This window comes from Neopsephotus bourkii, unplaced genomic scaffold (assembly GCF_033783945.1).
Source record: "Neopsephotus bourkii isolate Nb327-2 ecotype Australia unplaced genomic scaffold, CSIRO-AGI_Nbou_v1 NB_1287, whole genome shotgun sequence".
In the NCBI taxonomy this organism is placed as follows: Eukaryota; Metazoa; Chordata; class Aves; order Psittaciformes; family Psittacidae; genus Neopsephotus; species Neopsephotus bourkii.
In genome coordinates, this window is record NW_026901771.1 from 4,398,343 (window position 1) to 4,423,262 (window position 24,920).

Consider the following 24,920-nt stretch of genomic DNA (forward strand, 5'->3'; position numbering starts at 1 on the left):
ACAGTCACCATGGGATGAAACCAGACTGCAGGCAAAGAGCACACAGTCCTAACATAAGGGAGGAGACTGTGTTCACACCCTACTGCTGTGTGTAACCTCAAGCAAGTCACCGCCCCCATTCCCTGCACCTCAAACCTGCTCAATAACCTTTCCTGATCTTATCATAGAATCATAGAATCAGCTGGGCTGGAAAAGACCTTTAAGACCATCAAGTCCAACTGTTCCCAGCACTGCCAAGGACACCGCTAACCCCTGGCACCGAGGGCCTCATATACACGGTGTGTGAGCACTTCCAAGAATGGTGACTCCAGCACTGCCCTGGGCAGCCTGTTCCAATGCCTGAGCACCCTTTGGGGAAGGAATTGTTCCTCATCTCCATCTAAACCTCCCCTGGTGCAGCTTGAGGCTGTTTCCTCTTGTTCTATCACTTGTTCCTTGGGAGAAGAGACCGACCCCACCTCACTCCATCCTCCTGCCAGGTAACTGTAGAGAGTGATAAGGTCCCCCCTGAGCCTTAGTCTCCAGACTAAACCCCCCAGGTCCCTCAGCCGTTCCCCATCACACTTGTGCTCCAGGCCCTTCACCAGCTCCAGTGCCCTTCTCTGCCCCCACTCCAGCACCTCAGTGTCTCTCTTGTAAGGGGTGATCTTGCTCTGACTCTCCACGAGCATGGATTCTTCTGCAAGCCCAGCACATCTCAGTCTTTGCCTTTAGCTGGGAGATGCTGCAGCTGTGCTGCTGCCAGTAGACCCTATGTGCTGCGGCTGCTGTACCCCTTTAAATGCTACTCCTTTATTCCAAATAGCTCTTGCAATCTTCCTGTAACCTGAGCAGCCAAAATTGGGTGCTGGCACTGGAAAGCATTTACATAACATCCCTGAGGTGAAACCCTTTTGGCAGGGGGATGTGAAAGGTGATAGAGATGGGAGGCTCCAATCCCTGGGGCTATCACCCCATAGTTCTACCTAGGAGCCTGGGAGAGACGAGATGGACGAATCCGGTGAGTGACTGTCTCACTCCCAGGTGTTGTTCTCCCAAACCATCTCTTCCATGAAGCATGGACAGATCTGGACAACAAGGTGAGGGCACTGCTGATAAGTGAGGCAACCCAGACTGTCCGAGTCTGAAAACAGGAGACCCACACAGACCCTGTTCACCCTGTTTCAAGCATCACCTTTTGTTCTCCAAAGTTGTCAAGTTGGCCAAGTGTTCACTGAACTGTACCATATCTTCTCTCTCACAGTACCACCCCAGTGTGGGGAGCGTGCAAACACAGGGAACCCCCAAGCAAAGCAAGGAAGGTGCTCGGTGATGCGCAGCCAACAAACCTCACCACGCTTTGGACCAGCAAACATGCCATGCCACGTTTGTGTGGCTCCTCCATCAGCCAGAGCCCTGCTGCTGCTGCCAAGGGCAGGGCTTGGCTGGCTCTGGCATGTGTGAGGAACAGGGCATGCATCCCACCCCTTTGCATGGGCTCGGGCTCGCTGGCATGCGCACTGCTGTGCGGTGGGACCGTGCAGGCTCAAGCTGCCCTGTCTCCTTCGGGTGGTATCTGAGGCTGGTCCCACCCCTGCTGCCTGGGTGACTGCTCCGACCTGTCGAGGCAGGAGTTTGCCTGCAGCATCGTTTTCCTCCCGCCATGCAAATTATTTTGCTGTTAATCTAGAAGCATGATCTAACCGGTGCTCTGCACCATCTACCCTTGTGGGAGCTTCTGGGGTGCCTGTCCTCCTTTCCCCCCCACTTAAAAGCCCTGCAGTTCCCAGCTCTCCATAGCTTCCCATCCCCATCGAGAAAGACTTGGCTTCCAGCACTGCCAGCTCACCTGTGAATGAACGAACGCATGCCCATCAGCTGCTTGCTGCTTTCTCCTGCCTGAGCCATGCAAAACACTTTCACCTTGGCTGCAGAAGGCCTTGTACCATGCTTCTTCCCAGCCCTTGTACAGAAGCTGCCTTGCTTTTCCCTGCTGGATTGAGCACATTCCTTCCTCCCTCCCTGCTCCACTCTATCCTGCAGCAGTTTCCAAAGCATTTTTGTGGTATCTGAGACCCAGAGACTAATTCCATGAGATGTGGAGCTGTGGTTTCTGTCACATGCTCTTAGCTCCAAGTCCTCCCTAGTGCAGGGGGTGGTGGGTCCACAAGGACACGGACACCAACCATCTTCCTCTCCTGAGGGTCAGGGTGCACTTACTGTTTCACAGCTGGCTCCTTTTAAGTAGAATTAAATTGTTCTGATTGGGAAAATGTGGTGCCTGTGCTCTCTCCCCCAGGTTCCTGACAGTCACAATAATAATTATGTGGCTTGGGAAACAATGATTATTAACCATAAGCCTGGGAAACTGCTTTTGCTATTCAGCTTTACGGGAATCCATACGGCTCCCATCGAAGGGGATTATTTACCCTAGGCCCTGAGAAAAAGCTGAGGAGCATCCGTGCTCCTTCTGGCTATTGTATTGCTGAATCCCACACCGGTGCGGGCGGAGAGCAGTTTCCTCTGGCTGTCATTAATCCTCGCATGTTTGACTGCCTCAGCACGCGGCATCCTTTGGATCGCTGGCTGCTGGGAAGCGGGGCCATTGTTTCAGGGGTTTTATCCCAGACGGAGGGCTTGCTGGAGCTGTGGAACCAGGCTTTGCAGGCGTCCTGCCGTCACAAAGTGACTGGCTCGCAGCCTGGTGGTTGTGCAGCCCCTTCCTAGCTCTGCTGCCAGGAAGCTAGCTGGATTTGGACCTGTTTTGATGAGGATGAAGGAAGGACTGGCTCTGTATATAAGTCATGTATATAGTATAAGCATAAACCATACTTGCCCTGCAGGAGCAAGCTTCCCTGCATGCCAGCGAGGAGGTGGCTCCACCACAATCCCCGTGGGTGGGACAGAACAACTGGGACCCCCCTTGCTTCCTCCTGGTCCTTAAACCCCAGCCCAGTCTTCTAATCATAGAATCATAGAATGCTCTGGGTGGAAATGACCTTAAAAATCATTCAATTCCCTGCCACGGGCAGGGACACCTTCCACTAGAGCAGGTTGCTCCAAGTCCTGTCCAACCTGGCCTTGAACACTGCCAGGGATGGGGCAGCCATAGCTTCCCTGGGCACCCTGTGCCAGCGCCTCACGACCCTCATAGTAAATAATTTCTTCCTTCTATCAAACCTAAATCTCTCCTGTTTAAGTTTGAACCCTGGGGTTTAACCCCTACAGGGCAGAAACAGGAAGACACAGTTTCAGTTCAATGCATGAATTGAAGTGAGGGAGATGTTCTCTTTCTCTAAGAGCTAAAGCAAAACTTAGAGAGGAGGCTTTTTAACAGGGATGGTGCCCATGGCATGCATGTGCACACGTATGCATGGAAGGGGTTGAGGCATGCAGGGAAACCCAAGCAGGCCCTTCATTCCTTGCTGTGGGCTTGCAGATCCCTTTGTGTTTCCTCCTTCTACAAAAGATTCTTGCAGTGGCCTTCAGGAAAAGGAAAGAGGAAGATGTGGGAGATCAGTATCAGTGATTCAGCCATCACCAGACCATCACGGTTACACACAGAGGAGCTCAAGAGCAAACCTGCAATAATAAAGCTGCACCTACAGGTCAGTCATCAGCAGGATCTCGAGCTGCCCTACAATAACCAAGCAGCTTATCTTCTGTTGGGTGCCATCAAACCAACCCACTGCCTCCCTGGCCAAGCTAGAGCAAGAGGGCCAGTGGTTAGGAAGGGCCCCAGCTTACCAAAGTGCAGCATCAATCCCTGTGAACCAAAACCTCCCATACTGTGTTACAGCCCCAAGCTGTGAAGCAGTGAGCTCTGCAAATGATTTTTACAGTGAAATCCTTGGAGGAAGGAAGAGGAATCTGAGTGTTTTCCAAGTCAGGGTTTGAAAGGGGGTTTATAGACCTGATGGGAACATCTCTTTCCAAGGTTGCCTCTGCCCCAGCATGAATTACGCTTTAGAAGGAAGCTGTGATTTTTTTCCCCTTTGATAATGGCAGGTAACACACTGATCAGCCTGAAAAGAGCTGCCTTTCCTTTCTCTAGGTGGGACACACGGCTGGGAATGCCTACATGAGGGCAAACCCCCACATTGCTCCCAATTCCCACCCCTCCCAGGGCTGCTGCAAGGCCATGGAGCAAAACAGCTAGCCCCTACTGCCCATCCAGCTCTGCCATTGCTATTGGCAGCTCTCCCAGCAAGAGGAGCCTCCCTCCTGCTTCTCTCTTTGGGAGCCTTGGGTGCAGCCACAGCTTTGCAAGTGGCAGCAATGTTATTTTGATGCGGCATTTACTCCTTTATGGTACATTATGGCTTTGTGAGATGCTAATGGATGAGGAGAAGGCCAAGAAAGCCACCTTTTACACCAGCCCAGCAGTGATGCCAGATGCTGAGCCAGGATCAGAAGGTCTGTCTGATGACCCCCATCAGTGGAGCTGTGCTGCTGATGGCAAAGGACATGGGGAGAGTCTGTGGGTCTTCTCAAACTGCACAGCATAGGGCTGCCTCAGAGACCCCCAGTCTGGTGCATCTCATAGCCCTTTGCGTGGTAGTGGTCCAGGGCTGGGATGCCTGGGCTCCTTCCCCATACCTTCAGTGTGGAGCTGCAGGGACCCAGCTGTGTACCTGGCTTGTAGGGTTCACGATGCACCAGCATGGCACAAGATACTGGGCACAAAATTCCCCTGGGAACCTGTAGCAGAGCAAAGGTCCAAGCTCTGCCAGCCTGGTAACTCCAAAGTCACCCTTATCCCTGGAAAGTGGTACCTGCCTTTGCAATGCACAGGGGAAAGAGGTGATGCTGGTCTTGGGCATTGATCCCTCCGTCCTCTCCCTGATGTTATCCAGCAATCAGCGTGCAGGAGAGTAGAGGAGCAGCCTTCCCCTCCCACATGCTCAGCGGATGCAGAGTGTGGTAGCAGCCGGACAGAGCTCCTTTCTCCAGCACAGTGCTGCTATTGTGTGGCCAGGATCTGGGGCCTGTCATCCCCACCAGGCAGGCACAGTCGGGATCTTTGCAGCCCAGCAGCATAGATGACAAGGTGAAAGGAATGGACAAGCTTCCAGAATGGGCAGCCCACCTCTGCATCTCCCCATTACATTTTGGACTTCTGTGCAAAAGACAGTGTAGGGAGAACACTAAGGTGGGGGCTAAAGAAGGGGAAATCTGAATGGAGAGGGAAAGGAAAGGAGACTGCACTGAGATGTGAGGGACAAGACAGCCAGCAAGGCAGAGCTGGGCTGGGAGCTGGAGAGGAAAAACTGTGAGCCCCGTGGGAGCCAGGCTGTGGGAAGAGACAATGCGATGGAGGGGAAGGAGCCAGCTCCCACTCTGGGCCACATGAGCCCTGCACAAGGCTGCAATTATTGAGAGGAGACAGCATGTCTGCCCTGGGCTGGGAAGTCTCTTGCCACAGACAGAGGCTTGCACATGGGCTGGTGCAGAAAGGAGCTGCATGCCCCTCTGCATAGCATCCCTTCAAGTTGCACCCCCAGGGGCCCAAAACCCCGAAGGGTGGATGCTGGTAGCATTCATGGAAATTTCCTCCAAGGTGCAGGAAGCTTTGCTCTCCAGCACTGGGACAAGGTGTCTGGTGGTGCTTTGTGCTTGCCATTGTGGCTTCATGATCACACCAGAGCCCCCTCTCCAGATCAGCCCTTCTCTCCTAAGGAGGCAGCCTCTTTCTGCCTCCTAAAAGATCCACTCAAATACCAACATCCTGAAGGCAAGGCATCCTTCAGCAGGCTTCTGGGATTTTCCCAGGCGAGGGATGCTTCAGACACATGCAATTCTGAGCACAAGCTGTGGTTCTAGTGTCCTCCTCTGCACTGTCATTATCCAGCCCCCACTGGAAAACTAAAGTTGGTTTGGAAACAAAGTCTCTGGGTTTGGCTTGGAAAAGCTCAAAAAGTACCATGCAAGGGTCACAAACTTTTAACACCAACCGCGTTTGGCTGCGGCTGTACAAGAGGAGGGAGGCAGAGAAGGAATAGGAACACACACCTTTTTCTGCTACCGCAAAGCTTGTCTGGGAAACTCTATGTACCTCGCTGTCACTGGACATAAAGGTACAAGTAAAGGGTTAGATACTCTAAAAAGAAAGCAAATAAGCAGTGCAGCCAGAGCAACTTCATTCCAAATTTGCTTTTACAGCTCACCGCCCAGCCAAGAGGCAGATGAAGCAGAGCTCTTGCGACCTTCCGCTGGAGTGGCAGCAAAAGGAGATGCTTGAAAAGAGCCATCAACTCACTGGAGGGAAAGAAGAAAGAAGAGAGCCCTAAGTGGGGTTTTAAAAACCCCCACAACGGTGGGGTTTTTTAAATGTAAAATAATATACTTCAGACTCGCAATGGTTTTCTGCTTCCTGCTCGACAGTTTTAAACCAACACAACTGCTTTCCTCTTTTTGTGGTTGTTTAACCCAGGGGAAATTGAATATGAGGCGCGGGAGGAGACCTGCAGCTTTTCCTGCCATTCTCACCTGCGTGGGAGCGGGGTAGCAATGAGTTAAGGCAGCACCATGTATTGACCGACCTGTCACAGAGAGAAGCGTGGAACACGACCGCAGCGTATCCAGAGCTGTGCAGCAATAACAGCTAATTTGTTTTTGCCTAAAGAGCGGTTAGGGTTGGTTTTGTTTCATTTTAAATAAAGACACTTGGGCTCCAAAGGTCATTTCCGTGGAATAACAATGCTCCTTTCAGCAAGGGGCACCGGCAGGGTCTCCGTTACACCCAGTGTGCCTGGTCTGGTTTGAAAGCCAAGCCACAGCTCAGCGTCCCCATGCAGCAGCTGGTTGTCCTAGTGCCCCTGCCACAGAAAGCACAGGAGCTTGGGAAGGAGTTTTGCCTTCTCCACTGCACTGTTTGCAAGCACACTGTGCCTATTTGAGAGCAAAATGAGGATGGAATCCGGCCCGTGCCTCCCTCATCCGTGTGCCTTCTGAGTGATCTGACACAGAGGATGATGCATCCCCAGGGCCGTGCGTTTCATCCTCATCAAGTACAGCATGAGGATGAGATATGACCAACAACACTGATATAAAAAACAGTCTATTTGCAGCGTGTGAAGGTTTTCCAGGTGCTGCTGACTTTAAATGGCAGGTGAACATGGCTCACTGACTCCGGTGAAGTTGGTACCATGATCTGTATCCACACAGGTACGTCAAAACAAGGTGATTTATCCAGCTCACGCAGAAAGCTTTCAGCAGAGCTGGAAGAAAAACCAGGCATCTTGCTTCCCTGCTCCAGTTAGACTACAAAGTTTCTTACCTATGTGCTGCCTAATAGCTACTCACTCAAGCTTTCAGCAGGCAGAAAGTGATGGAGCTCTGAAGGAGAAAACTTGAGGCTTTGGCTGTTCTCTGTCTTACATGCATGTATTTGCCACAGATTTTCTCTCTGCTGTAGCCCAGTCCCCAGCATCACTTTCTGTGAGTCAGTCTTCAAATTTCAGGTCGTTTTGCTTTAAAAGTAAATTATCTTTTATTCTGTGTGGGGAAAGCATCTGCAGAAGGAAAAAGCCTCTTGGATTAAAACCAGCTCTGGCCCTTAGTGAGCACTGCTGTTTGTCACCCTCTTGGAAATTTGTAAACTCTTTTCTCTGTATTTATCTAACTTTGCTATTTTGGGATTTGCCATCAGTGTCTGCGCCCATGATGTCTGGAGGGAGGAGAGTCTGTGCTGCTTGGCTGGTATTTTTGGACAGTGCATTAGTCATTACTGGGAGCCTGGGTACCACGGGAGGATGCAGAATGGAATCCTCATCCCCTCCTCTCCCTGCCTCCTCTTCCTCCATGGCGTGCAGTGCAGCCCCAGCTGAGATGGCTAGTGTAGATGCTGCTGGGAGTGCCAAGGAGGAGAGAGGAGGAAGCCAGGATGGGTAGCACAGCCAGCTGCAGTGGCACTGTCTGGACCTTTTCTCCCCACCCCAGCTCTCTGGTAGCCGCAGGAAGGCTCACTGTAGCAGCTCAAAGAGGTCTGCTCTATTTTGCCTCCCAGGAGCATGGCAGGACTGTGATGGTCTGTCGGAGAAGGCAGTTTCCTCCTCTGCTTTTCCCAACACTGCCCTGGCAACTCCCAGTCAGCTGGCACCAGCGTGGGGCAGAACAGCACAGGACAAACATGGCCACTGTGCACAGAAAGAAAAGAGCATCATCAACCTGCACCCCTCCACAGGGAAGTGTGGGTGCATGTGTATCGTGTGGATACATGTGTGTGTATGTACCTTAATGCACTACAGCTTACAAAACACTCATACCTTTAACTTTTTTGTCTTGCCAGGGGCCTTTGCAAACAGCTCCAGCCATGGTTAACCCAGGCTGCTCTGTGCTGTGCCCATAGGTGGGCTGCAGGGGGAAAAAAGGAGTGGGAAAGTCACCTGCACCCCTTTATTTGCAACTAGGGTGCCTCAGCAGCAAGCAAAGAGATTCGCCTATATCCCCTATATAGCATCAGTGCATGTTTGCTGCTGAGATTGGGGATGAACCCCATCATTGGGCAGCAATTCACCCCTGTCCCCACAGGCAGCTGTGCCACAAGGAGATGCCACCATGGCTCTCCCATGCTGTCAACAGATATGTCCTACCCCAGCCAGGATCCCGGTGAGAGCTGCTGTGCATCTACTAATCACACACAAAGCTCATCCAGGTTTCTTGGAGGCTTGTGGGAGCAGCTTTTTATACTCCAAGAGTTTTGATTAGGGCTTGTCTTCCAGTAGCCAGGAGGTCACAGTGTCTGGATAGATCGCAACCTGAACATCTGCATCCTATTACACAGCACCGTGATTATTTTTCAACATTCCCCATGTCTTCCAGCAGTGACAGTAGTGATTAAAGCCTGGAGTGGATTCCTGAGTAGCATTTCAACTTCCTTTACTTTTGCATCCTGACCGTAAACAGGAGAAGAGGGCTTTCCTTGGGCACTAGGTCAGGAAACCCATGTGCCTTATGGTGATACGATGCACTGATGAAAGTCCGGAGATGTCAACTGGTACAAAGCAGCTGAACAAACTTGCCAAGGGGTGCCAACAATAGCAGGATGTCACTGCGGCTTGCAGGGAGGATGTTTCCATTCACTGATTTGGCTCCCGCGCCAAAAGCCATCCACTGGTCCAAGGAATAAAGCCATTGTCTCCAGGAAGTGACCATGAGCAGACCTTGGTGGCTCAGAGTGAGTGATGGGGACTTGGTTTCCCATCCTCAGTTCCAGAGCAGTGAGAGGAGGTGAGGTGAGCTCTGGGCAGGGCAGCCCCATTGGCACTTGCTCTGGAGCTCCTGTTACAAGAGGGCTCCATAAACCTTCCTGTTGAAGACTGGGACTTTAGCATTCTCCTTCTTAGGGGGAGAGGGGGGTCAGAGAGATCAAGGAGCCAAGAAGAAAAGGATTAGTTGGGTCAAGCCTATAGCAAGAAGCTGGAGCTGCCAAGCAAGTATTCCAGCCCGGAGACAGCCTCAAAATGTCCTGACCAAGTAAGGATTTTACTTCCTCTCCTCATTATGCGAGGAGGCATTAATGAGCCCACATTTCTGGGCCGTCGGGTTTGGGCTTGTGCAGGTCAGCATCCGACATTCAAACAACTTCTTTCACGGTGATTTTCGCTGTGAGGTTTTGTAAGGCAGCCAAGGGCAGGAAACTGTCTATAAATGAGCACAACTGCTCCGGGTGGGTCCCGGCGCTGAAAGCAGCCACTGTCTATGCTCTGCATCCAGCCAGCGAGCAGGGAGGAGGCTGGACTCATCCAGCCGCTCTCCCCTTCCCTTGGGAACAGGAGCTGTGGCACACGCCTGCTCGGGTTGCCTAGTGCTACAGGCGCATCTACGCGCATACTGCTTGGTTACGCTCTGTCCCCCTCCCTACATCTGCCTGCATCTCTGCTTGCTTTTGTACACCTCCCTCCACTGGCTCTTTTTGTCGTGGTAAACGGGACAGACACGTGCATCCAAGCCACGTTAACCCAAGTTGACTGGAATATAACTGGATAACCGGGAGCTGAGTCCCAGGGATGGTGGGGAGGAGGCAGAATGCATAGGGAAGCGAAAGGGCTATGGAAAAGGCCTAGGGGACAGTTCACCTTCCTGCTGCCTATGTGCTGCTCTCATGGAAAAGATCCTGAGATAAGCCTGTTCATTAAGATAATGACTGGGTGCCCTGGAGCCACCAAACTGGAGAAGAGCCCAGCTCTCCTTCACCCTCTGAGACAAGAAGGAGTGAGGGTGTCCTGAGGCGGCCACCTCTCTGAGGCTAATGGGGGGCACAGATGTGAACCAGAGCTCAGCCAAAAGGGGAGGGCTGCAGGGGGTGGGAAAAGGCAAACACAAGGCAAAAATACTTTCGTTTCAGAAAAATGTGGGGCGAGCAATTAAGGTAATTTAAAATAGGAGTACTATTACATCCCTCCCTCGCAGAGAAAGGGCTAGGACTGCATGACCCAGCTTGTAAACACCTCCACAGAGCCTCGGTTAAAACTTTGTCCCACACACAACGATGCTGGACATCACATCATGCAGCAGCTGAATTGACCCCTGCAGCGGGGGACTTCCTTGCCTTGCCTGCAAGCGTGGTGGGGCAGGGGGGATTGAAGAGGAGGAAGGATGCTGCAACGAAAGCATGGCAGGACTAAGCATCCAAAAGCACTAGCTTAGGGCAGGGGAGCTGGGGCAACTTGAAGAGTGCAGAGGACCATGATGGGCCAAATTAGACGATGCAGAGAGATGTAGCTGGGAGGAGGGATGGAGCAGGCTGGCTCTCGCCTCCCACATGGCACATGCCACAGGAGTGGTCAGAGCCACCCCAAGGCAATGCTGGTATCGTTCACATGTGCAGGGAGGCAAGGCAGTGGTTGTACCAGCATGAGGTGCAGGGGTGGGGAGAGAGGAAGAGGCAGAGAGGCAGCCACAGCCCTCAAAACAAGATAAACATGACTCACCGTACAAGCTGATGACTTGGAGGGGTCCTGGAAGATGTCAGCGTTTCTGTCTCACTTGCTGGAAAATCCCCAGCCTCGCACACAATCTCTGATGGAAAACTACTGCAGCAGCAGTCGCAACACAGCCAAAACCCGGGCAGCTGGGAGGGCTGGTGAGACTCCCTGTGATGCCCTTCAAAGGGGCCACGGTGCTGGGTGGTACCGGACTCAGGTACTGGTGCACGCCAGCCATCCACCTCCCTGCCTTGTCCCCTGCAGCTGGGGCCAGCTCACCCAGGAGCAGCCAGCTCCTGTGCTTGGGTACCACAAGATGTAATCCACATCCTTGGCTGCTGCATCCCACCCTCCCTGCAGGGGTGCCTGTCTGCAAGCCCCACCATCACGAAGGGCAAATCCTGCTGGGTTTGGCCTTTTTCCTTCATCTGGCACACTAACTTAAGGGTGGTTGCTTCTTTTTTTTCAGCATCATCCGTGATGCTCCTGGGGATTCAGTAAAAGCAGCAAAGCCACATGGAGAGCCTTGCAGCTCCCCTCCTTCCAGCAGAGAGGAGCCCTGTCCCAAGCTCCTGCTCACACCGGACACATCAGCTGGTGGGCAGCTTGGATTTTCAGCTTATTTCTGGCTTTTCCTCACACTGACTATCAGGTAATGTAAAAGATATTTAAAAGAGTCAGTACAGCCATGACTAGAGGTTAAGAGAGGTTTGTCTGCAGCTACGAGTGCTCTCAGGTACAGCAACAAGAGAGGGCATCTTCACTGTCCTTGGAGGAAGGAAAGGTTAAAGTTTTCACTCCTTTTCTTTCTCTTAACCATCCCATGTGCCTTCCACTGGTTTCTTGCTATCTACATTTCCTCAGATGACTGTTTCAGGGCAGAAGCCCACAGCCGCTTGCAAGGACAGAGCATGTGTGTGTGTATACGCACCCCCATGCTCCGAACATCCAGACTCCAGTATAGCTGTATGGAGACATACCCAAGGGCACACTGCAGGTTAGGAGATAAGCAGCCCTCCCTTAGTGAGGACATGATATACCTGGTAAGACTATACCCCTCGTGGGGAACAACAGGCTCTTTCACTCCGGGCACTGGCACAGCTGGGAGCAGTCACAGGACACAGGGAACCATGGATGATAAATCGGCTCAGCACCATCAGCCATAAGAAGCTGCCAAGGGGCTGATAGGGCAGCCCCACATCAGTGGCTGTTGGGAAGCCCCAGAACACCCCACATTGGGTTTCACCAGCAATCACAGCAGGAGAGTGAATCTGGAGGGTTACAGCTTTGTTAAAACTGGCTTTTTCAGAGAGGTTTAGGTGGGGATTGCAGCTTTCCAGCTGTGAGGGGAAAGCTGCATTGCTGCCTCTGGTATCTGCTGAGGCAAGCCCATCCCAGAGGGAAAGGGCAGCATTATCACACCAAGAGACTTCTGCTTGCTGCATGGGAGGCAAAGTCCCCACTGAAAGGGGCCGGATCTTTACTGTGCGTATCTAAAAGCACTGAATTATTAAGGAGAAGAGATATCTTAAGGCTGCAGGTGGAGCAGAGAGCCTTACAGATAGCTGGTATTAAGTGTAATGGAGCTCTGATTGGAAAACCACCTGATTGCTGCAGGATGGTTTCTCAGCTGTGGATCAACATAAAGCAGCTGACACAAGTGTGGTACAGATCATCACCACCCCAGGGAAACAGTGGGTTTGATAGTCCATTGCAGCCTTTGGGAACCCTGCAGTGCGCGTGTGATGAGGAGATACCCCCTCCCACCCTGTTCTCTGAGAATATCCACGCTCTAACCTTTGTTTCTGCTGGATGGGCCCAAAACAGCCTTTCCCTGTCTCACCAGAGCAGGCAAACAGCCCTTGCTAGCCTACAGGAAAAACCCTTTCTGAGAGCTGGGTAAGATCAACTGGTAATACCTGACATGGAGAAACACCATCACCTTACAGAGGGCTTGCGAGGGACACAGAGGAATCCAAGCATGTGGAGCCCGAGGCTTAACATCTCTGAGCAGCTGGGATAGAAGCGTGCAGCGTTTGTTCTGTAAAGCTCAGGCTGCTTCTCAGCGATGAGGAAACCCTCAAATACCCTGGAACCAGACTTCTTCCCACCCTCCCGCTGCCACGTGATGGAGGTCATGCAAGAGCTAGCTGTCGTTTCCAAGCCGTCTGGATTTGCCAAAATTAGGCTGGATTTGTGGAAACTGGCTTCCAGAGACCTTGGGCACTTCCTGCTTCGGATACCAAGCCAAAAACAACACAGCAGCGCTTGCTCTCCCAAGTTTTGGTATGACGCCTTTAGTCCCACACGGAGCCACAAATTGCAAAACTCATTGGTTTTGAAATCTTGAAGGTCAAATGGTTTTTGAGCTTTTCTTTTTCTTTCCAAGGCTGCTCAAGCAGAACATTGCTATGACACTGGGAACGGGAACATTTGGGAAGTCGATACCTCAAAGAAACCTCATCTTCTGGTTGCTAACACCAGCACCAGATGAGCCTTTGCTATTAAATGGCATCCTGAGGTCAAAGGCATCTCATCTAACAGCAAGCACTTGGAAAAGCCATTGCTGTGTATTATGGGGCTCACAGAGCCCTATAATCTTCAGGCCTAGGGGCCTGAAGAGTAGGAAAAGACATTGCAGTTGACAAGAAATCCTTTGCTCCAAGACATCATAATTACATACCAGACGAACAAGAAAGGTGAAATAAACAGGGTGGAGATGAAGCCAAAGGCTGGAAGAAAGCACGATGTGTACCAGGGCTGCAGGGACTGAGGCTTTCAGTTCCTAATTAGCAGACTCACTTGTCTTATTTTCTGCTCTAACCACCATATTAGCCTTTAAATATAGAAGGCTCCTCCCTGGCTATGTACACAGCCAGCCCTGCACCACCACCCGTCTCAGCTACGTTGCCACAGGTTGTATTTTCAGAACCATTTGATGGCTGAATTAATGGCTGCCTTTTTCCTGCCAGCTCCTCAGCTTGCGGGAAAGGGGAGGAAGGGGAGTAATAACAATCATAGTAAAACAAAATCATATGTGAGACTTTCAAGTGTCATGAAGATGGCTAAAAACAAACCCAAGCATGCTTTATAAAGGAATCTGTAGGATTTGTATTTGGTACTTAGTGAAGCTTGAGGCTCGTTTTTCACACTTCCCCCCCCCACCACCATCCCCCAGGCTTGGAAAAAAACTTTATTATTTTTAAATGAAAATGTGGTGTTTTCATAATCACATAGCTCCAAGCTCTGGAGCTTTACTGGAATGACTACAACTGTGAGTGCTTGTCAGTGCTGCCCAGTGCAGCCAACTGCACAGATATCTCGAGGTTTCCATTATATTTAAGATGCAGAGCAAGGTCTGTCATCTTCTCTTTAGTGCTTTAAGAAGTAATATTAAATATGAAAATGATAGAAGTGATTTACAAATAGTTGTGATTGACAGAGGGGGAAAAATGGTAAGCTAGAGCTGGGAAGGGAGCATGGAGAAGGTGGAATAGGCATGACTTGCTCTCTCCATCACCCCACAGAGCTGCAGCAAAGCAACGCTTCGGTTCAGAGATGATGTTTCTCACAGTGGAAACCCAACCCTGCCAAAGGGCAGGGCAGGCTTATCTTAACCTCTCATTGAGAGCCAAGCCTCCAGCCGCACTGCAACAGGCAGCACGCTGGTCTGATACTGCTCCTGCTGCGGCACAGCTCCTGCCCCCAACCAGCACATGGATCCGGCCACAGCAGCGCTCCCGCTGCGCACAGATTGGAGATGGCCCCTTGTGCTCTGTGTACGCTGCTCTGGACACAGTGACTCAGCTTCACCCCAGCTTGTTGCTGCCAGTTATGCTGTGGGAAAACAGGGCAAAGCACTGGTCACAGCAGCGCAAGGCCAGAAGCTTTGGGCTCATCTGCACAGACTGTCCTCACCCCCTGGCTGCAATGGGACCATGCTCATCATCTGCGGTTCCCATGTCTGCAGCTGCAAGCATCTGTCATACCATAGGGACACATGGAATCCCGGTGGTTTGGGTTGGAAGGGACCTTAAAGCTCATCCAGTTTCAATCCCTGCCACGGGCAGGGACACCTTCCACTAGACCAGGTTGCTCCAAGCCCCGTACAACCTGGTCTTGGGCACTGACAGGGATGGGGCATCCACAGCTTCTCTGGGCACCCTGTGCCAGCGCCTCAGCACCCTCACAGGGAAGAACTTTTTCCTTATCTCTCATCTAAATCTATCCTCTTAATTTAAAACCATTCCCCCTTGTCCTGTCACTACATGATCCTGTAAAAATCCTTCTCCAGCTTTCCTGTAGGTCCCTTTAGGTACTGGAAAGCTGCCTTGTGGGATGGGAGATGTGTCAACCAGCGGCCCGCCAGCATGCCCACAGGAGGTACCCATCTCTCTGCCAGCAGCAGCAAGGGAGCATGCTTTTTATTGCCACTCCTTTGAGTGGGGAGCACCTGTATGGGCCAGGGGCCAGGTCCTTCCTGGCACTGGATGTACTTCCCACCCCCCATCACCTTGCTTACTAGGCAGGGCTGGCTGCTGTGCTGCAAGGACATGTGGGAGAACAGGTATCCTTGCCAGGGTCACCCCTTCCCAGCTGCACCCAGAGGATGCTGTGGGGTTTGGGACTGATGGCAGGGTAGGGAATTGCTGTTGGGGTACATCTCAGGGGAGCAGCAACTCAACACCATCACCAGGGCTGAGCCAAGCTGTGCCAGTAGGGAGTCACACCAACCCCGTGCTGCTCTTTGTGCCCAGCCGTACTGCCTTCAGGAATCACATTACTCAGGGCTGGGCTGACTTGCTGACACAGGGCATGCCCTTGCTTAGCAATTAATTTGGATGCGAGTCGCATTTGCATGTTAATCACCCTGCCTAAGTAACAACACGTGTGGAGTAAAGAGCGAGAGCTTTTCGCCTACTCTGAAATAACTCCATTTATAGGCAAGCATTTCAAGATGGATGAGGCTCAAACCAGATACCAGGGTACTGCCTACAGTTTCCCCACACATCACCTCAGCTTTGTTGAATGGCTCTGTGAAATCAGGGGAGCCCAGGGATGATCCAAATCAGAGCAGGAGGGCAGAAGGACTGTACTAAGTAATGATGGGTCCTGCCCCACACCAGCTACCCTCATGCGTGGACTTTCCTTCATGCTGGCACAGCACCAGCTGCCTCCTTGAACTGGTATCTGGGTGGGAAGGAATTTGGACCCGGTGGATCTGATTACCCTCGCACAGCATTGCTGTTAAGGAGGCGCTTGCCACCATTAACAAGCCTAATGTCTGACTTTAGGGCAAGTGATTGCATCCAAAGTGCTTGGCTGCAGCGCTCAGCATCCAGGAGCCTGCACTGTGTGGTCTGGGGAAGTGGAGGGCAATGAGTGTCCCCTGCAGCTCATCTGCGGGTTTAAAAGCTCTCCCAGAGAGAAAGGACAAGAGGGAACTGTGTAAAAAGGCAGCTGAGAAATATTTAAATATTTCAGTTTCCAGCGTAACTTGAGTCATTTGGAATGGAAATTTTCCATTGCCCAATAAATCCAGCACGCTCGTTTAAAAGGGAAAGAAAAAGGACAACGCACCACCCACTAGCAGGTACATGATGTTCTTGGCCCAGGCTGGGGCTGAGGAGAGGCATGGGGCAGGCATGGGGCAATGGGCACGTTTGCTGCCTGTGGAGAGCTTGCTCGGTCGTGCTGGCACAGATAACGCAGGGGAAACGATTCAGGCCTGGATCAGAGCTGGTGGGAATAAAAAAAAACCCTTCATTTTTGGATGGAATTAAAATGAGGAGCTTTTCAGGAAGTTTCTTATGGAGCTGTGTAAGTCTGAAGCAATGCTTTGCATTACCTGACCATGAGGGCAAATTCAGTCCAGGGGGGCAGACACACTAAGCTGTGGCTTCTGCTCAGTGAGGGAAGGAGTTACTTTGGGCAAGTACCTACTGCCTTGGCTGGGATGTCTCTGGTGATGGGTTACCCTGAATCCAGGAGCCCCCTGTCAAAGCACAGGTAACAGGACAAAGGAGCAGCTCTACCTGCCCCAGGACTTTCTGCCACTCCCCACAAGTGGCACTTATTCCTAATGGTACACTTTCCAGAGGACCATGTTCCCCATATCAGGTTTTGGGGGGAAAGAAGGAGGCTTATGTGTGCATGAACTGCTATTTTCAAGCAGGCTTCAGCCACCCTGATGTGGCTCCCAGATTCAGGATCCAGGGAGGGAAGATGCTGCAGCACCTTGCAGCCCCACAGAGCCAGCCATTGCCTGGAGGAGCAGGCGACCCCAGCACACAATGCTCTCCCACAAACCAAGGTCCCTGGATGCCTGGTCTAGGCTGCCCTGGGTCTTGCGTGGGGGAATAGGGCTCCCTCTGCATCCCTTGGAGCATCCTCACATGCCTCCCTGCTTCCGAAGGAAGAGCTTACACAAGGACCATGGGTGCAGGGGCTGCCTGCAGCAGGCATGGTAAAGTTAAGTTGAGGGAGCAGGGCCCATGGCAGCATTCTCTTCCCCAGTGCCAAGTAGACAAAGGGCATAAAGGAGAACACAACCAAGGTAACCTGGAGCCCCCCAGCCCCTTCACCTCACAGCTTTTACAGGGGAAGAAGTGTAGGGATTGCACTGTGACACTCCGGAGGGCACGAGTGGGCATTTACCTGCCCCTTCCTCATTCTGCTCACACCAGACCCTACAAGCTCAGGGAGCAGAAGAGGAGGAGAGCAAACAGGGGCTCTTTCTGGAAGGCAGAGCTTGAGCTGTGGGAGCTGCACCCCCACTGTCACCCTGATGGACACCAGAGCACCCAGCTGCTGGCAGCAGCGATGCTCTGCCCTGAATATGGCAGAAACAGATACAGGGGGAGCCCCTCCATGTGGGGATGCAGCTGCAGTGCACAAACTGCTCCCAAATATAGCATTAGGCACTGCAGTGTTTTCATGGAGCTGATACCCAGGCACCCCACAGCAAGGCTCTCGCTCAAGCTGGCCAGGCCAGGTAGCAGGAGAGGGGCAGGGAAACATTTATTGCCTCCCTGTAACAGGTAGGTGTGATAGTGTCCACACACTGCCGCTGTGTTTCTGAGCAGGTAGTGATAATGGTACAGGTACTGTTATAGCTTCCTGCTCAGGATGGAGGAACAGAATTACTGCAAGTACAGCTATTTCTGGTCAGCCTGAGAAATATCTCCTTTCCAGTCACTCCTGCTCTGCTGCAGGACCACCTTCTAGACAGAGGCCAGGCCAGTAGTATATATAATGCCCTTCCTATGACAGTCTTGCATTTACAGCCAGGAACAATTGAAACTAATGAAACCTATTTACATCCAAGGCACAAGAAACACTGCAAACAGAGCGCTGCAATTTATGAGGAGATGGCTCTATAATCACCAAGAAGGATTTAAACAAACAAACAGAAAGGAAGTCAGCCATAGTTAAATGTATCAAGTAACAACACAGCATCACTAACAGCAGCAGCTTTTCTGTATACAGGAGCAGCCATACAGCCACAGATAACTTAGCTCAGCACACATTAAGGAGTCAGAGGGCTGAGAGAACTGGGGCCAGGTCTGCCTCCCACCCTCTGCTGCATCACCTTGGGCAAGACATTCGCCATCCTTTCACCCCATGTGCAAATACAGGTAAGGAGAAGCCTGGAACATGCAACATCGCAGTCATACTTCCCTGCCCCCTTGCAAAATGATGCACAGTACTACCTGTACCAAACAGCCATGTGGGGAAGAAACTACAGCTCCTCCACCTTAAAAGTCCTTCTAAACCCAGCTCAAGTCTTACTCAGTTCTTGCAGGCCCTCAGAGGTGAGCTGATGCTCATAACGCACTCACATATTGCCCAGGCCAGGATGAGGAAAGGGTCTGAAGATGCTTTTGGGGGTGTTGTGGTGATGAAGTGAAGGGAAATGGAAGGAAGCAAAAGAGGGAATCCAGGTGATTTTAATGGTCATCTTCTTTCAAAGCACCACCATGTGTCTCACATCACAAGTGTTTCAATGAGGCTCCAGCACCTGTATTTCCTTTGACCAGGGTTTTGTTATAGGGCTTTTCCAGCTCATAAGAGCAGACAACTGAACAAAGATCGATAAAAGCCAAGCTTGAATTGCAGCCTGTTAGAGAGTAATGTTTAGATTGAGCTGTTATCCAGTGTACGTAGGTAAGGACCATTATATTTTTCCCACACAGCTCTGCTGTCAGCATTACAAGACTCTTGCTGGGCTGCCATTAGTGCTTCTGTATATTAAGCACTAGTCTTTGGCACATACTGTAGTTTTCCTTTATTACTGGTCACGGACCAGATCGGTCTCTGTGAAATGAGAAAGAGATGTGCCTGTTCATACCTCTGGTTTGGTGTGAAATGTCAATGTAGGCTTAGCACAGCAAGTCTGTGGGTACCGGACCAGCCTCTCCCAGGCTGCTTTAGGCTGGATTTGAAACAAGGAGTATTGCCAAAGGAGTATTGCCAAAGTTTCTATGTGTTTTCTGAGGTGTTTCCTGTTCAGGAAAACACCCCAGAGCCCGCCTGTTCACTAACCATGTGTTACACAGACCTCAGTGAGCAGACACTGGGTTCGGATGCTAGCACTGCATGTATTTGGGATGTAAACACTGACTGTTTGTAGAAGCATTGTCTTCTGTTTTGTTGTTTGGATTGTAGCCTGAAGGTTCAAAGACGTTCAACTGGTGAACAGCAAGAGTGGCTTTTGCTGTGGTTTCCTAAGTAAAAGGGGAAAGTTAAAGAGTGTAACACAAACAAACAGGGATGTGGTCCTTCACTTTGCATGGAAAAACTCTGCTTTCTCAAATGAAAGCAGCCAGTTGCTACAGCTTCTCCATAGTATGATCATATTAATGGCTTTGCCCAGGGTATCTGTTGAGGTTGCTGCCAGCTCGAAGTCCCAACTGCCCTCACATCCCATCTCAACCTCTGTCAGTCCAGCTTGCCATGTGGCTGTTGCACATGCAGAAGGCAGAGCAGGAATCATGTCAGGTCATCGCTCTTGTTTTGGATGTTTTTTAACAGCTCCTGAAGCACTTTGATTTGCTGGAGGGTTGGTACCATGCTTTTAGGTGTCGCTGTCCCCTTGTCATAGGCCCCATGTCTGTATACGTCATAGGGTTTGACTTCATCAGCTCTGACATCTTACCACTGTGCCTCAGATTCCCTTCCCTCCATGCCTGGAGGGGCCTCATTAAGCCATTTCCAAGTAAGTTCTTGGGTTGCAGCAGCTACAAGAGGTGTAGTAAAGACCGGGGCCACAGCAGGATCACTGCCTTTAAGAGCCTCTAATACAAGGGCAGTGCTTGGGCACAGGCTCCCTTATCTGACAAAGTCACCAGAGCAACAGGAAAGACAGTGATGGGGCCAGTCCCTTCCTCTCAGCAGTGCTCTTTGCACAGGGTCAGCCACCCTTGATTCCAGTTGGGTGCATGGGCAGATAGCTTGGGCTTTGTTCTGAACACACATTGCCCATGCACCTTTAGAGAGTGATGAAGGAAAGTCCAGCCTAGGTCTGTCTAGATTAGTTATGTACATTATATAATGTATATTGTATGCATATCGCATATGATTATCATCTGTTATTAAAAACCTTCAGCAAGACCTGAGATGCCTTTGCTGGGAGCAGCCTCTTTCATCAGCAAGGATGTTTTTCAGAGTGTCTTATGCCACAGAGGGAGCAGCTCTTTACAGCACACAGCTGCTTTCACCCCATGCAGCGCTGGGTACTGCTACAGCCAAAGTGGGCTCACTAGCTGGAGCAGGATTTCTGCCCCTGCTCTGCTCCCACCATTGCTGAGCAGAAAAGCCTCCAAGTGCTGCCAAAGGGATCTGCTTCCAGAGAAGTTTCCCTGGCTCCTCATGGGGCCAGGAGCTGGCTCAAAGCCAACACAGTGTGCAGAGGTCCAGGGGGCAGCCCAGGAGAAGCAGCAAGCATCCCTCCATCCTGCTGCAAGGTTAAAGAGCGTCATGGCTAGATTTTTGCTCTCCCATTGTGTGAATGCCCTTTCTCGGTTTCTGTCAGGCACCAGGAGGAGAAGACAGTCTGCTGCTGTCTGGTTTTGGTTGTTAATGTTAGATGCATGTTCCCCCAAGCCATATTCCAAGCATCTGGCACTGCCATCCACTGCGTGCTGACACTTCTTCATCCCAAACCAGGGAATGTCATTAGTGATCTGCATGGCTCTCTCACAAGGAGCAGGGTGTGAGAGTCTCATCTATCTGCTCCCCACCAAGTGCCTCTCCATCACCCCAGAAGTGGATGGAAAGGCTCTGGTGGCTTTCCAGCTGTTTAGAACAGGATCTGCTCGTTACTCTGAGGTTTCACTGGCGGGTTGCATTGTGTTAAGTTTCAGGAAGCACAATGAAACTGAAGATTTTCCTTTGCTAGGCTCCTGACATACAGTACTTAGTCTCTAGGGAATGGAGAGCAGACAAAGGAGAAGAAAGCGGGTACAGTATCTGAACAAAAGATCAAGTTGATGAGAGAATACATTATTCATTAAGTGTATCTCCAGGACAAGTAACAGAGGGAGTACGGGAACAGAGCTTACACTGGCCTTAGGTACAGCTCTAAAAAATTGATATATCCATTTTTATCTCCACTTTTTTGACAGCTGTTTACTTCATTTGGGATGGGACTCAGCCCAGCCATTAGTTTTTGAAAGTGGGTATAGTTATTGTTCCCATAGTTCTGACTAGTGATGATGAGATGGGTGCATGTGGTTATGTGAGTGAATGCATCCCTGCTAAACCTACCTCACCTCAGCCAGAGGTGTTCTCTCCACAGATTTTGCTTTGTTGGCTGCTTGTTGGCTACAGCGAAAATACAGGACAGAGGTTCCCGAACTGCTCTATGGCAGCCAACATTATAAAAGTCCTTCTAGCAGGGTTTGGGATACCTGCTGCCCACTGCAAGGCCCATGGAGTAAGCTGTAGAGATCTGACTTTGCTTCTGTGGTCCCTCCATGAGACCTGCCTGTAAAATGGGCTCAGGATAGAGACCAGAGCTGCTCTGACCCATGAACCCATTTCTCACTGGAGGTGGCACAGATGCCTTTCCCAACCTGCCAACTGTTCTCATGTTGCTGCTTTTAATACTAGCCCAAATCATGTCAGAGTAGCTCACAGAAGACCACCTACCTGTATATTTACACTGCAGGGCTCCTGCTGACTTTTGGAGGGTGTATCCCGTCCCTGGGCTGCTGTAGGACTCATAGGATGCTTTGCTGAATGTGCTGGAGTAGGAAGTATTCGAGGAACAGCAGTCCAGCCCAAGGACCTGCGCCTCCAGAACAGAGATAATGGAAATCAAGTGGCTAGCGCTAAGGGCATCCCCACCTCATCCCCATCTCAGTACCTGCTTCAGTGCACATGCAGCTTTGGCTTCTGGCATCATTTACACCCCCTGGGTTTTCCATATCCATACAAGCCCTCTGTTCAAGCCCTCATTTGGGAAGCAAAGCAGAGTGAACCAACCCTGTGAGGAGGGTGGTAGGGAGCAGAGCTACTCCCTATTTCACAGTGGATGCTAAAACCCTTCTGCTCAAAACCAGGCAGGAGGCCAGCAAAAGAAATCCTCCTCCCCAGCTTGAGCCTCCACAATTACTTTCTAACCCCCTTTGCTGCCCCAACTAGAGTCAACCCTGCGCTGTCACACAAAATTAAACTTCCTCTTTATTCTCCAGTCTAATCTTTCCCTCCACAATATGATCCTGGGGTTTAATCTGATTATGATCCTTCATATCACACTATAACAAATGGCCCCAGCTGCCAAGCTAAGCAGTTTAATGAGATACTGTGTTGGCTATCAGACGAAAGGCAGAAGGAGGCACGCAAATAAAGGCATTGCTTGCTCAAGTCCCATCCCTGGTGCACAGGCTGCAAGGAGACACTCATGCAACTGATGTCATGCCTCTTAGAAAAGAAAACCTGCCCTTCTGCAGAGTTTTGATGGAGAAATGTCCTTTACCAGGATGCTCCATGACCAGCAGCTGAGAGACACAACACAGCATTCACTGGCCATGGGGGCCTGAACCACAAGATAGAGAAAATGAAGTTTGTCTTTGTTCAGGTGTTGTTATACCTGATCTAAACATAACAGCCTGAGATGTATCACATGGCAAATCAATATTGCTGCTTGTTAATCCAAAGGCAATCAGATACTTTCTCCCTCCCCCATAAGACCTCCTCCCTTCCCCCTCAAAACAGCATCCATAACATAATTCCCTCTCAGTGGCTAATGGCATTCATAAATTACGCTGAAGACCTATTGTTCATTTAATCCTTTTTGCTGCTATTAGATCTGGTCACTGATCTGTTGCCTCTCCGGTCTATGGTATTTTAATGACACAGCTAGAAAACAGCCAAACTCTTCAGCTTAATGCTGAAAAGCTGGATTTGCGTTACAAGGAGGGATGGGTTACAAGGAGGGATGGTGTTCATCCCCTTCATCTCCAAGGGGATGAAATGGGGAGAAACACAGCCCGGAGCCAGCTGTCAACTGGGGAGGGTAGAGAGGAACAGGCTGAAACAGACTCATTGATTCTGGCCTGAACTCAGGTCTTGCAGAGATGATGAATCTGTTGGCACACAGCTTAGGGATTCAGTTCACTTCCAGGATAACCAGACCATGGCAAGCCTTTCAACCAGCCTTTCAACCTGCCTAACCTGGTTTGCCAAAGGAAATCATTGACAACAGGCGTACCCCCTTTGAAGCTGAAGTTATATTTTAAGGGAACTTGACCCTTAGGTGTACCTTCCCCTTTAGCACAGGGGGTGTGCTGCGTGGATTAGCACTGTCTGTGTGATGTGCCACCATTACAGGAGATACTGGAATATCCCCATCTGGAATACTGCAAACCACCCTAGTTACCTGCATTGAGATGAATTACACCTAATGCAGAGCAAGAGTGAAACAGAGGTTTTATCAGAGAAAAAGAGACCATAAGAGTTTGGCATATTGAGACCGTAAGAGTTTGGCATACCTAGTCAAGCTCAGCTAAAGCCAAGGGAGCTTAAGATGGTTGGACAGACAGAAAACCCTATGGAGGGAAAGCAGCAGCTTGATCATATTGGTATAAACCAGACAACACCGGCTGTGAACACACTGAGGCAGAAAGTTCAAAGGCGGCTCCCGATGATCTGTACAGGTCTGAAACAGTCTGCCTGCCTGAGAAGGCAGGAGCAAAGTATTTAACCTTTACCCTGTTACCCTGGACCAGAAAGACCAGTGGATATATTTGGTGGTTGATGAGATCCTTCCCAACTATGTGCCTTTACCCTTTTAAAAGGGGATCACAGGAATTTACCACTTGATGGTCATTTCCTTAACAATTCTTTTTTGTGAGGGAAGATTTTAAATTCCTGAGCTTCATGTTCTTTTTGGTTCATTACTAGCGTGGTACTGGATTTTCATACGTTCTCTTGAATTAACAGTGAATATTGGCACCAGAAGGGGCTGTGACCTGGCCTTTGCTGTTGGGATGCGCTGCAGAAGCAAATGGGTTTAAGGCTGCCTGCAGTTGCAGCAGAAGGGGGTTAGCTGTTTGGGTTGCTGAATAGCAAAGAGCACCAAGACAACAGCTAAAGTATGATGGACCAGATGCAACTGAGCCATGATCTGGCATCAGGCTCTGGGTCACCCTGTTTGTGAAGTGTTGCCCTGCCAGGCTGAAGGAGGCTGCATACACGTTCCTCTGGGATGTTGGCCTGTGTAGCTGCCTGATTCCACGAGTGGCTTCTCTAAGAAAGGAACAAGAAGATATTTAGCTTTGAATCCAGAAGACTTCAAGCTGTAGAAGCCACAGTTGTGCAGCTGGTAATTGCCACCACCCACGGGAGCCTGAGAAGATGCCATTCTTTTATCTAATTACTACAGAGCCTTTCAATCTGATTAATTCTTTCCTTGATGCATTTCCTTGTTGTTTCTATTTGTGAGGATGCTAAGGGCAAATTAGAGAATCTTTCCTGTGGAAAATACATTCTGCACTCTCCACAGGCCTG

At 50.6% G+C, this 24,920-nt stretch overlaps 1 long non-coding RNA gene across 1 annotated transcript in view; it reads left to right on the top strand.

Annotated features, from left to right (window-relative positions):
- Positions 1-204: 204 nt before the first annotated feature.
- Positions 205-24,920, top strand: part of LOC133218815 (uncharacterized) — a 65,431-nt gene continuing 40,715 nt past the window's right edge. Inside the window, exon 1 of the long non-coding RNA XR_009727267.1 lies at positions 205-479. This is a non-coding gene — a long non-coding RNA (uncharacterized LOC133218815). The remainder of the gene's footprint in view (positions 480-24,920) is intronic.